Source organism: Grus americana, chromosome 5, assembly GCF_028858705.1.
Source record: "Grus americana isolate bGruAme1 chromosome 5, bGruAme1.mat, whole genome shotgun sequence".
Lineage (NCBI taxonomy): Eukaryota > Metazoa > Chordata > Aves > Gruiformes > Gruidae > Grus > Grus americana.
In genome coordinates this window covers 43,057,659-43,070,456 of record NC_072856.1, presented here as the reverse complement: position 1 = coordinate 43,070,456, position 12,798 = coordinate 43,057,659, and the positions used below count along the sequence as shown (strand labels likewise).

General features: G+C 40.0%; 1 long non-coding RNA gene across 1 annotated transcript in view; it reads right to left on the bottom strand.

Annotated features, from left to right (window-relative positions):
• Positions 1–918: 918 nt before the first annotated feature.
• The window catches only part of LOC129206964 (uncharacterized), a 39,644-nt gene continuing 27,764 nt past the window's right edge, over positions 919–12,798 (bottom strand). The window contains exons 3-4 of the long non-coding RNA XR_008577333.1: positions 7,079–7,277; positions 919–1,269 (exon numbers count right to left, since the gene is read on the bottom strand). This is a non-coding gene — a long non-coding RNA (uncharacterized LOC129206964). The remainder of the gene's footprint in view (positions 1,270–7,078; positions 7,278–12,798) is intronic.

Genomic DNA, 12,798 nt, shown 5'->3' with positions numbered 1-12,798 from the left:
AAACATAACACTACCACATGCGACCAGACAGGGGATATTTCAGAAAGCACATTTTCAAATCAAGAAACAAATCTGAAGACTATCAAAAATGCCAATGCAGAAGGAAAGCCACAAGACCTGTGTTCAAATTTAGAATATTTAATTGAACTTTTTAATAATTTCTGAGAACTGCATCAGAAAAGCTTTTATTTGTACAACACAAAAGGTTATAAGCAGAGAATCTGTTCAGACAGTGACCTTGCCAGCCAGTACTGGGGGATAAATAAAAAGCACCATTCCCTGTCACATTCTCCAACACCCTTATTGCTCTATCTCCCCATAGAAATGTCATGTAATTAGTAGAGGATAATGCATGTTAAAATGTGGTTCCTACATGAAAAAGTTTGAGAAAATATAATTAGTATTAACATGGAGAATATTTTGCACCTTATCTCCCTTGGTTTTATTCTAGCAAATGAAAGGAAATATGCCTGTTAATATCCTCCCTCCAGTTATTAATTATCACCAGTATAACTGTGTGCCAGCAGTACAACAGCACTAGATCCTGTATTTATACTTGTGGTGGGCCAACCCTGGCTGGAGGCCAGGTGCCCCCCAAAGCCACTCTGTCACTGCCCCCCTCAGCTGGGCAGGGGAGAGGAAACATAACGAAAGGCTCCTGGGTCGAGATAAGGACAGGGAGAGATCACTCACCAGTTACTGTCATGGGCAAAACAGATTTGATTTGGGGAAATTAGTTTAATTTGTTACCAATCAAATCAGAGTAGGGTAATGAGAAATAAAACGAAACCTTAAAACTCCTTCCCCCCCCACCCCTCCCTTCTTCCTGGGCTTAACCTCTCTCCTCATTTCTCTCAGCAGCACAGGAGGATGGGGAATAAGGGTTGTGGTCAGTTGATCACACATGGTCTCTGCTGCTCCTTCCTCCTCACGGGGGGAACTCCTCACACTCTTCCCCTGCTCCAGTGTGGGGTCCCTCCCACGGGACACAGTCCTCCACCACCTTCTGCAACATGAGTCCTTCCCACGGACTGCAGTTCTTCACCAACTGCTCCAGCGCGGGTTGCTCCCACGGGGTGCAGTTGACTCTTCAGGAGCAGACTGCTCCAGCGTGGGTCCCCCACGGGGCCACAGGTCCTGCCAGGAGCCTGCTCCAGCGCGGGCTTCCCACGGGGTCACAGCCTCCTTCAGGCATCCACCTGCTTCAGTGTGAGGTCCTCCACAGGCTGCAGGTGGAATCTCTGTTCCACCATCATCCTTCACGGGCAACTTGTGGAGATAACAGACACCAAGAAGATAGGTTTCTTTTATACTATTCTCAAATTTTTTGAGGAAATGTCTTCTCCGCAATGTCATATTCATACTCATTTTCTTTGTTAAAATAATTTCCACATTGTATTATCAAACTTAAATACAAAATAATTTCCAAATATGGCCAAAGTTTACTACCTGTATTTTAACAGCATGAAGAATCAAAGCCTGTGGGTCTTGGATGTTTTATTCAAAATTGCAGAATAACAACAGGAACTGAATCCTGCTCTTTTCACCCAACACTTTCTCTCCACTAGCCCATAGAAATCAAACCCACACTGATATTGGGTCATCCAGACCACACACTAGGAATTTTCCGTTTTGAGTATTCTTTCTTTGGCTTAAATGCAGATCCCATTTCTATTCTGGTTTCATTGAACTGTCATTCCAGGAGTTCAAGAAGTGAGTGCAGAACATTTCTGCAAATAACTACTTGGTTCCACCAGCTGCAAACATACATCAAATGTAATCAGACAGCAATTGGCAGTGCCCACGATGCATCAAGCCTGCCAGAGTGGATGAGAACTTAAATGCAAAAGTTCAAGAGAGTAATTCGGAAATCTTATCCTCGCTGATACCTGTATTCAATTTGCATTGCAATTTTTGACACAAATGCCTCAAAGCACCTAAATGTGGACACTGAAGCACATGCAACAGCACCTGAGCCCTGCTCAGGGACAAGGAGAAAGAGTTCTTAGAGTCTGTCCACGTCCCAAAGGTCAGGATGTTGATACGGTGCTCAAGACAGTGCTTCTCTTACACCGCAGGCTGTCAACGCGACAGGATTGTTTAGCCCGTCGCCATTGTGCCATATATCCAACACTGCATATATCCACCTCCACGCGGCATTTCCAGCTGGCCCAACTTGACTCACCAGACACGCTACTCTTACAGCTGGAGCCCGCCCAGGCGCCTCTCAGAGCCGAGCGTGGCACACGCATCATCACATGAAGCCAGTGCCGAGTTTAACATCACCAGACCTCTTGTGCTGGAAACAAACGGCAGCGCAAGTCCCAGCTCCATTAGGAAACCGCCTGAGTAGCGGGGCGCCCGTTCAAACAGGCTCTTTCATTCTTCAGCTTTCAAAAGTGAATATTCCAGGTAATACAATAGTACTTGTCTATAAATTTTAAATAAATAGGAGAACACTTGATTCTTGACAGTTCATCTCAACATTTCAGTTGCTGATGGCAACATTAACAGCCAGCCTTTCCATTTTCTGTCATTACTCCCATCTCACAAGCTGTAAGGATTTGATTCTGCCTCAAATATTTAGGGCTTTTTTTGCACAATACTCTCAACTAGCAAATTTAAACTGTAACTTGTTCAGCTTTATGGTGAGGAGATTCTCATTTTCTCTTCTCAGAAAAGGGGGGAGGAAAACCCTGCTAACGTTTTGCAGACCTTCCACGTGCCGATCCCAGAGTTGAGGTTTTGTTCACGCTGGGCCTTGACAGAGAAAGGATCTTTGTCACATTAGCTTTGCAGACCCGTGAAGACATCCGTGTTCTCTGACCAGGCTGATTTCTGTTCCCACAGAAACCACATATTTGGTGGGGGCAGCCCTTGAATGAATGGAAGTCTCCGCATTCATACAGTAATAAAGGACGACAACCACCTGGATTACTGTTCTTCTGGTACTATTTTATAAACACAAAGATATTGCAAATACTGAACCATTCCTTCCTTCCCTATTTTTGCTTCACTAAAGCAAGACTGTAGTGAAACTGAATTAGCATCCCTTGCTAGGTGGTGGAAATATCTCTCTCTCATTTGTCCTTAACCCATACTATACTTATTGTTTTGAGTCTCAAGCTGTATGTTCTATGTTATTCCTTATTCTTAGCAACATTGAAAATATTTGTATACTATTAGAAATATGTAGAAATATTATAAATGTCTAAAAGGAATCATTTGATGGAAGGTTTTGATTGGATTGAAAGATTAGTGATTCTGAAGTGCTCAGCTATATGACATTTAATTATGCAATCCCAGTGAAACCTGGTTAGCTTTTATACTGAGAATAGGCCACGACAAAGGATAGCAGAATCAGAGCTTACATATTTAGTATTGAATAAACCATATTTTCTATGCTGTTTTCCATAAAAACAGACATGCTCGATCAAACGAAAAGATTTTTCTCAGCCAGTGGCCGGCAGCTGATATTTAGAAAAAAGAACATATGAAAGAGGGAAAGTAGAGTGGTAGCTGCCAGCTACTCCTGTTTAAAATCATCCATTTCATGCTTAATAGCTCTACACGATCTTTCCTTTATAAAATTGTTTAATCACATTTTGAACTTTTTTTGTAATTTTGGCATCCCATGAAAATGAATCTCAAAAAGTAATATTGTTATGCAGGAAAGGGCTTTCTTTTGTTTGTTTTAAACCTGCTGCCTAATAGTTTCCTTGGGTACCCCACAGTGAGTAATCATTCCCTATTCAGTTTCTTCATGTCATTCATAATTTTATATTCCTCTATCACACCCGCCTTTTGTTGTCTCTTTGCCAAGCTGAAGAGTACTGCTACAGTTATATCTCTCACACAGAAGCTGTCCCATACCTCTTACCCTCCCCTCTGCTCTTCTCCCTGCCCTCTCTAGGTCTATATCCTCCCACATTTCCACAAACCGTGCACTATGTGCCCCTCTCATCAATACACACATAATCAAGCTTTGTGTTTCTTTTTTTCGTTCTTTTCCCAATACTTCCTAACATTCTGTTTGTCTTTTGACAGCTGCTGAGAATTGGGCTGATGTCTTTAAGGAATTAATCAGAAGAGCTTCAAGATCTTTGCTAATTTTGAGTCCACCACTGTGATCTTCATCATTAGAATTGTTTTTTCCTCTGGAGGATTACTTTGCATTAATTTGGTCTTTTCTCACCCAATCACTCAACACAGTAAAATCCTCCCACAACTCTTTACAGTAAGCCTTGGCTATCTTGAGCAATTCCATATCAGCCAAAAATTGTCTCTTCATTCACTCGCTTTTCTAGATCAGTTAAGAATATGTTGAATAGCAGACAGCTCCGTTCATTCCCCTAGTAAATATTTTAGAAAAAGATTATCTATCCTATTCTTTTTCCCCCTTTTCTTTAACCCATTGCTAATTCAGGAAGAAACTTATTCCATATCAGTTAATTTCTATTAGCCTTTGGTGCGACGCCTATTAAATATCAAGTTGTGGCGATTCTTCTCCATTACAACACATTAAAACACCGTGGCATACTAATTCCGGTCTTTATGACAATTTCAGCCAATCTGCTGGCTATAGAGTCCAGACACGCTCATGAATTTCAATGTCACACCCTACGGGTTCTTTAAAAACCTGGCTTCACGACTATCACTTTCTGCTGCTCAGGTATCAGGGCTGGTGTAAGCCATAGTTATCCACCACAGCGGGTAGTTCAAGCACCGTAGTTTTGATTTCTGCTAGCGCTCTTAGACGAACACAATTTATTTCTGTTAGTTTGTTACTATACATATATCAATTTGTTCCAAACCTTTTTCATGATAGCTAAGTCAGAGGTCCTTAGTTTGTTTTCCACACAAAAAGGCTCCAGTATGAAAAAAACCCAAACTTCTTGTTTCTCTTTCTTAGTGAACAACAATAGAAACAATTCATGTAGGGTTTTTTTGTTTGGTTGGTTTTTTTCCAAAATCTTAGCTTTCCTGAACGCTTCTTTTACACTTTGTCAGAACTACAGAGTCAGGCTTTCTACTTTTGTATTTTGAATGCTGTTATTAGTTGTGTTAATGCCTTTAGCAAGTCAAGGCTCAACAACATTTTGGCCTGTTTCATAACAGTTTTACTTCAGCTTGCCAGGGTTTTCTGTTTTCTCATTCGGATAGAAGTTCCACAAAGGAAGATGTCTCTGGCAGCTTTAAAGAGTCTCCTGCAAGGATTTTACCCTTTGGACTGCCTCTTTAATTTCTTTTGAGAAAGGTTCTTCATTTGTATGTATTTTCCTGCTGGAAATTATATTATGGTGGGGAGATGGGCAAGAAGGTGTGTTTTTTCTGCCTTCAGGGATATTGAATTTGAGAAGGCTGTGGCCAGGATTGCAGGGCAGGTCATCGTTATGATTTTTAAAAAGAATTTCAAGGGTAATATGAATTTTATTTTCATTATGAATTTCTAATAATCTGTTGCTGGATTAAAATAACTGCCTTAAGAATTGTGACCACTGATGGATATGTGCAGTGTATGGCACATAGTTAACATCAAAATCTAATTTAAATCACTGCCATTAAATAATAAAGTGGAAAAATACATATGTTATTTTGGATTATTTGTGAAATAATATATTATTATGATAATTTTTATCTATTATGTGGGGCTTTTTGTTGTTGTCTTAAAAAATGATTTCATTTGTGTACATGACTAAGCCTGCCTTTTTCATGAAATTGTAGAACCTTTCACCTAGGATAAAGATTAGATATTGCATTTTATCATTCAACATAAATACAGAAAATCTTGCAAGGAAAAGATTATCATATTATTTCATATTATATTATGTTATCATTTCAGCAATCTCTGTTTTGCAGATTATTGAAATGAAAAAAACAGCAAAGACTTCAGTGTTATTTGCACCACTAAAGATGAAAAAGCAAAAAAGATAATTGCAGTTTTCTAGTTAAATAAATAGCTTAAAGAAATTCTCACTGAAAGAACTAAAATGTCTGCATGTTGCTATCAACATGAATGACCTCACAGAAATTATTTCAATCTGTCAGCAATTTCTTTTCATTCTCTGTGAATAACATGAAAAAGCAAGTATTTTTATTGTCAGAAATACCTTTGCATTCTCATTTTTAAGCATATCAAAAGGCAAAATTAAAAAAAATTAATTACTGAACTATTTTTTCGTCTGTGTGGCAGTAAAAAAAAAAAATTAAGCTGAAGGAGGGTTGATTTAGATTAGATGTTAGAACGAAATTCTTTACTGTGAGGGTGGTGAGGCACTGGAACAGGTTGCCCAGAGCGGTTGTGGTGGCCCCATCCCTGGAAGTGTTCAAGGCCAGATTGGACGGGGCTTTGGGCAATGTGGTCTAGTGGAGGGTGTCCCTGCCCACAGCAGGGGGGTTGGCACTAGATGGTCTTTGAGGTCCCTTCCAACCCAAACCATTCTATGATTCTGTGATTCTATGATTCTATAATTACCACATTGTACTGGCCGTAATGGTATTCGATGGAAGTTTATTTTTGGTTAATCATACCAAATTTTTATTTATATCAAGTGCTAAACAATCTCAATCTTCTCTGTCCGTGTTTTAACCAATGACTGTGGCAGACCCCAAGTTATTTGAAGACACTGCCCATGCCTGAGCACAGCAAAACTCACTTTTGGTAGACTTGGAGCAAAACAAAGGCGACAGATGAATATTAATCCAAAACCAGTGTTTTAACAGGATGTGTTCCAATTCAGTGGTTTGGTTTTTTTTTTTCAAAAAAAGTGAAAGAGGGTCAAAAGTTTTAAAACCTCAATTTTGTATTTTATTTAAGCTGAAGATGGGTAGATTTAGATTAGATGTTAGGAAGAAATTCTTCACTGTGAGGGTGGTGAGGCACTGGCACAGGTTGCCCAGAGAAGCTGCGGATGCCCCATCCCTGGAAGCGGTCAAGGCCAGGTTGGATGGGGCTTTGGGCAACCTGGTCTAGTGGAGGGTGTCCCTGCCCATGGCAGGAGGGTTGGAACTAGGTGGTCTTTGAGGTCCCTTCCAACCCAAACCATTCTATGATTCTATGATATAAATATTGACTCACATTTTTTGACTTTTTAAATACTGAGAGTTGCTGCAGCAAGAGTCAGTGTCAGCAAATGACTCAATTCAGCACAAACAGAGTTTCAGATCACCTGGATCACAGTGAAATTGGTTCAGGGATATTCGGATAGTGCTTTATAATTTCTTCTCTATCTCTTTTGCCACCCACAGTCTTTCTTCTCCCAGCTCAGTGAGCTCCCCTGAAATAAAAACAGAATGAAGACAAGCCTTGATCATTTTACCCAGATATAAATTCACTAAGGCCACCCCAACACAATGAGACATAGTGGGTGGGGAAAAAAGGTTCATATTAGTAAAAGTGTATTGAGTGGTCTAAAAAAGCTGTGCCGTGAAGCAAATTTTGAACAGAATTCAAGGATGAATAAAGGTGACTAAAGACTATGTTTGGGGCTCTTACTTTCTTAAGTGAGTATGAAACTAGCAACGATTTCCAGGACCGCCTGAAATTTAAATGATAGGAACTGAAGAATGGCAGCGCCACTGCCAAGAGGAATTTTCCATCCTATAATTACATGGATTGCAACCAAAGCCCCCTTCTATGCACTTCACGCTGGAAAAGCAATATTTTTCTTTCAAATACACTTAAAATATAATAAAATATTGCACACAACTACCTCATGCAAGAAGTCTAAAGAAATGAAATTTAGACAATCTAAAATATAGGCAAGCATCTACAAATCTATGCACACAAAACACTGAAAATAATTTAAACTACATCTAAATAATTTTTTGCAGCAAACTTCTAATAAAAGAAAACAAAAATATTTTCTCTCTTTTCCTCTGCTCTTTTCAAAATTAATACCTTTTTTCTCCTTCCTTCTACACCTTGCCTTGTTGATTTTTTCCTGCCATTTTTTAAATTATTTTTCCTCTTCCATGTGTATTCTTTTGTTCACCTACCTCTTTCTATTGCTTCCTGATTTATTTTATTGCATTCAAATAGCTGTGCTGCCTAGGACATAACCTCTGTCTAAGCCAACCTCAGCTAGTTTACAACCACTGCTTTCGTAAGAGGGTACTCGGGGCATAAATGCCTTTTTCCCCGTTACCTCGGTGTCCACTATATCCAAGCACAGTCTTGTCACGGCATGGTCTAAAAATAATATAAATAGAAAACCCGTTGGCTTAGGGATCTTTACGCCTGTTTGCAGTTCAGCACAAGCAGTGGATATCTTACTGTGCGAGCTTTCTTCTCTGGGTTTGCACTTGTTTTGTTCAATAGCATGTTTTTTAAAAAAATAAAACAGGGTGTCTGTTTTCTCCAAATGATGCTTCTTATCTCCTCCTCCCATATCTTCCACGCTGGACCCTTCATCCGTAAGAGAGGTACTAGTCACGCACAGCAACCAGGGAAACGCGGGGCCATGAAGAAAGATTGGAACTCTTGCAAACCCTGTTTTACAATTTCACCATTGAACTTTGTGGTTTCATGGAATTCACAGAGACATTTATAAAAAGATGTCCTCTGATGAATATTAAGCCATATTAACGTCAGTGAAATGCTCGAAAACACAACTCTCAGATTACTTGGCACAAATACAGACCCAGGTTCCAGTTGAGACAGAAGCCATAGAAGTTCTCCAGGTATCAGACAGTTGCCTGCCTGTCTTTTCTTGCCAACATCATGATGTTTTCAAGGACAACACTCTTCCCTAGTATTCTTGCATGTACTTAACTCACAGTGTAATCAATAGGATGTGTAGCTGAGGATCTCTGAAAAGATTTTGTCTGGCTATAAAACACGAGAATGAAAGTTTTTGTTGCTGAATATACATCTATTCACAGAGGCTGACAGGTATTTGCTACATTTTCTGCAATTTACATAAGTTTAATCTTCAATTGTATTAAAACTTATTGACGAGGAGAGGAAGTTCTTCTAACAGAGTGCTAGCAAGGCATTCGTGAAACCTTCTCAAACATACTCTGCCAATTCTTTTACCAAGAGGTTTTTGCAAAAAATATCTGCCTTAGCTTGTGAGAAATCCTATATCCCAGAAGTACACGAGCTTGAGAAACTCTGGATTCTTTATGTTTATTCCTACATTTAGGCAAAAATGTTTCTCCTAACCAAGAAGGAGAAAAAAAAAAATCCCTGGATTAAGAAGCACATTAATTTTATAATTTTTTTCTTAAATTAATAGAATAGTACAGTTGCCAGCTTATATAATTTTTAATAAAATTATTAAAAACTAATGAAATTTCTGTAAGTGAAAGATTGAATGAAATTCTTGTCAGCAAGAGATTTCCTCTTCAGAAATATTTTAATGAATAACAAAAATAACAATTAATTCTGTTGGGAATCAACTCATTGTTAAGTTGTCATTTCCTATTAAATTGAGCCACTCAATGCATTCATAAAAATAGAATAATTGCCCCATTAATTTGCTAATAGAATTGTAACCTTCAAAAACATCAAAGTCATCACTGAATCCTAAACAGCAAATGCCATAACGAGATGGGCTGTTAGACAGTTGGGGGATAAGTGTGGATACCCTCCTTGAACAGATCTCCTCCTTTGTTATGCCTGTCTCTTGCTTAAATTATTAGATTGCCACTGATTACCTGTCCGATGGCTTGTGGGATTTTGCGACCAGGCAAGTTCTCTTTTCATTCTCTGCACATTTATGCAGCCTGTTTGACTGTCACCTCCTTGCCATTAGGAGTTAAGGTACTGCTGTGCACCGCATGGCCTTCTGTCAGCCTGGAGAAGAGAAGGCTCCAGGGAGACCTTAGAGCAGCCCTCCAGTACCTAAAGGGGCCTACAGGAAAGCTGGAGAGGGACTGTTTACAAGGGCATGGAGTGACAGGACAAGGGGTAATGGTTTTAAACTGAAGGAGGGTAGATTTTAGTTAGATATGAGGAAGAAATTCTTCACTGTGAGGGCAGTGAAGCACTGGAACAGGTTGCCCAGAGAAGCTGTGGATGCCCCATCCCTGGAAGGGTTCAAGGCCAGGCTGGATGGGGCTTTGGGCAACCTGGTCTAGTGGAGGGTGTCCCTGCCCATGGCAGGAGGGTTGGATCTAGATGATCTTGAAGGTCCCTTCCAACCCAAATCATTCTATGATTCTATGATTTATAGAGCAGTAAATAAAGTGCTTTAGTAATTGATTAAATAATCAAAGTAAGTTTCATTTTAGAGCTCTTGTTATCTTGGCAAAGCAGCTTACTGTTATTTTCCTGTATGTTGATATAACGCTTTATTTGCAATTATACTGGAAGGCTTTTGGTGAAGAACCGTCCTCCTGACACAGCAGAAAACAACCCCGCCACATTTACCTTTGCAATATGCATCCATACGTGTTCACCAAATTTCATGTTAAGTCTCATCGTTCCACCTAACCTTAATGTCACATGAGGTCTATTTGCAAATTTAAGTTGTAGTGGTTTTGGCTGCTCCGCTATATGTTATGGCATGTTTTCCTTATAGGGACTCTTCAAGTGAAGCCATGTGCTGTGACAAAGAAGCAGTAACCATCCTCTGTTCAGATGCAGACTGGTACAAAAAGAAGACAGACATATCATGCTTCCTGGATTTTATTTTGTGTTTCATGTTTAAAATGAAAATCATTAGGCCTTGAAAGCAGACACTACGTATGGAATAAGGCAACACAATTTCCAATACACTAATAAAACGTTTATGAAAAAAAATCTTTAATTTCTTCAGAGTATTACTACCTGTTTGCAAGCAGATTTAGATGGCTACGTGCTTATTGTATCCGACTGGACAAGGAAGCAATGGTGTACCTAATAGTCCAGCTGGAGGGAGGCAGAAAGTTGCCCGTGTCACGAGTGACAGGGCACATAGAGCCCTGCTGCCCCGGGCAGGAGGCAGCTGCTCCACACGCCGCTTCAAGGGGAGGCTCGGGGTTGAATGGGCGAGCATGAGGAATAAGACAAAGGTAAATAAACTGTATAGCATCCTATACGGGCCTTCAACAGCAGGCTGCTGAAAAAAAGGAGCGATCCAGAGGCTGAGCAGCACTACTGGAACATACAAAACTGGCTCACACAGTAGCAGTGAGAAACGACTTGATCAACATTAACCATTTCTCCCACAGAGAGAGCTGCAAAAGCAATTTGTGCAGCAATTGCTAATAGGAGAGAGGATCAAAATTAAATCTTGACAGCATAGTCAAAATAGGATAATTTGGACAATGATAGCACGGAAATATCTTTGGGGGGAACTTAAAGTTGCTGTCCAAACACCAAAGAGCTCTAACATGGCACGGTGGGATTAAATAGCTACAGGTTTGCTAAAAGTGGCAAAGAGAGCATGAAATGATTGCCCTTTGTCTGAACACACCCCTCACCTGAAGGACTGGAAAAAGGAATCATTATGAAATTGCATTAGAAAGGGTATTAAAATACCTTTAACAACTAGCATGGGATCATGTTGCTAACTATTTGTGGCAGGGTAATACTGTCACATAACAGTATTGCTGAACAAAACTTGATGGGAGATACCTCTCTTCATTTAGAAAAACTTCAGTAGTTTAGGTGAAGGCCATCTGTGATACATGATGATGAGATATTTGTTTGGAAAAACACATCTTTTAGAAGTTTTATGAAAATAGATGTCCTGAGATGTCCAAGCTACAACAAAATTATTGGCGGAATATTTTTGAAATTATTGAATACAGATATATACTTTTTTCCATTCCAATTTGCCCTACAGCAGGTCTCTTGCACCAAACCAGAATTCTGTCGGGAGACAGAGAAATGGATTTTGCTCACGTTACCTGTTTCCCACAGACACTGATAAATGAACCAAAAAAACAGTCAGTGACCAGAGTCAGTAAACGTCAAAACTGCAGGAAACAAAAGTTGATGAGATTTCACAGAAGGCGCCTGTTCTAGAGAAGAGGACTGTTTAGCGGCAGTTGACTAATACATGATCTAAGCAGCACCACTCATCGCTCTGATGACTACATTGCTTAATGTAACAACTGAAGGCAGTAAGGAGAACCCTGCCTCTCAAAACCTCACCTGAAAACCTTAACACCATTGCTCATCACCCCTAAGCTACAAGTCTTCAAGAAAATCTTCAGCGTCCCGTGTCCAGGGCTGTGAAAGAACCACGAGTCTTCCCAAGGGAAGGCTTTCAGTGCCGACGTGTGTCACGCTGCAGAACTACCACCCAGAATAAAGAAGATTTTGAGCAATGGCAATGACCAGCGGCTCTGCAGCAGCACAGACGCAAAAGGGGACTTATCTCGCCAAAGTAACAAGATTCCCTGAAAAGTGTTTTGGTTTTTGGGTTTTGGGGTTGGATTTTCTTGCTAGCCCAAGGACAATTTACACCACATTTAAACACTAAAGGCTAAAAAATTGATCAGAGCATTTCTCAGGATTCTCTGGGATGAAATCTCATCTGCTTGCTGTACCTCAGAGCGCAGGAAAGTGACTGGATTGGAATAAAAAAAGAAAAAGAAAGAATAACAATTAACTGGGTTTTCCAATGGTGAGGAGCAATGTTGTTCTACAATCTTTCTTCATACTTATACAGCTCATTGGAGACAAAGATGTAATTACAAGCAAAGTGTATCCCCAAAGCAAACGGAAATTATGATCTGAAGGAAGTGAGCGTCCCAGCTTGGAAGCCAAGCTATAGGACTGACCGATGAGGCAGGTTTTAACACCAGGACTGATTCACGTTGCTTCCTACATCACATTTACAGTTACAAGGTGAAAATTTGCCA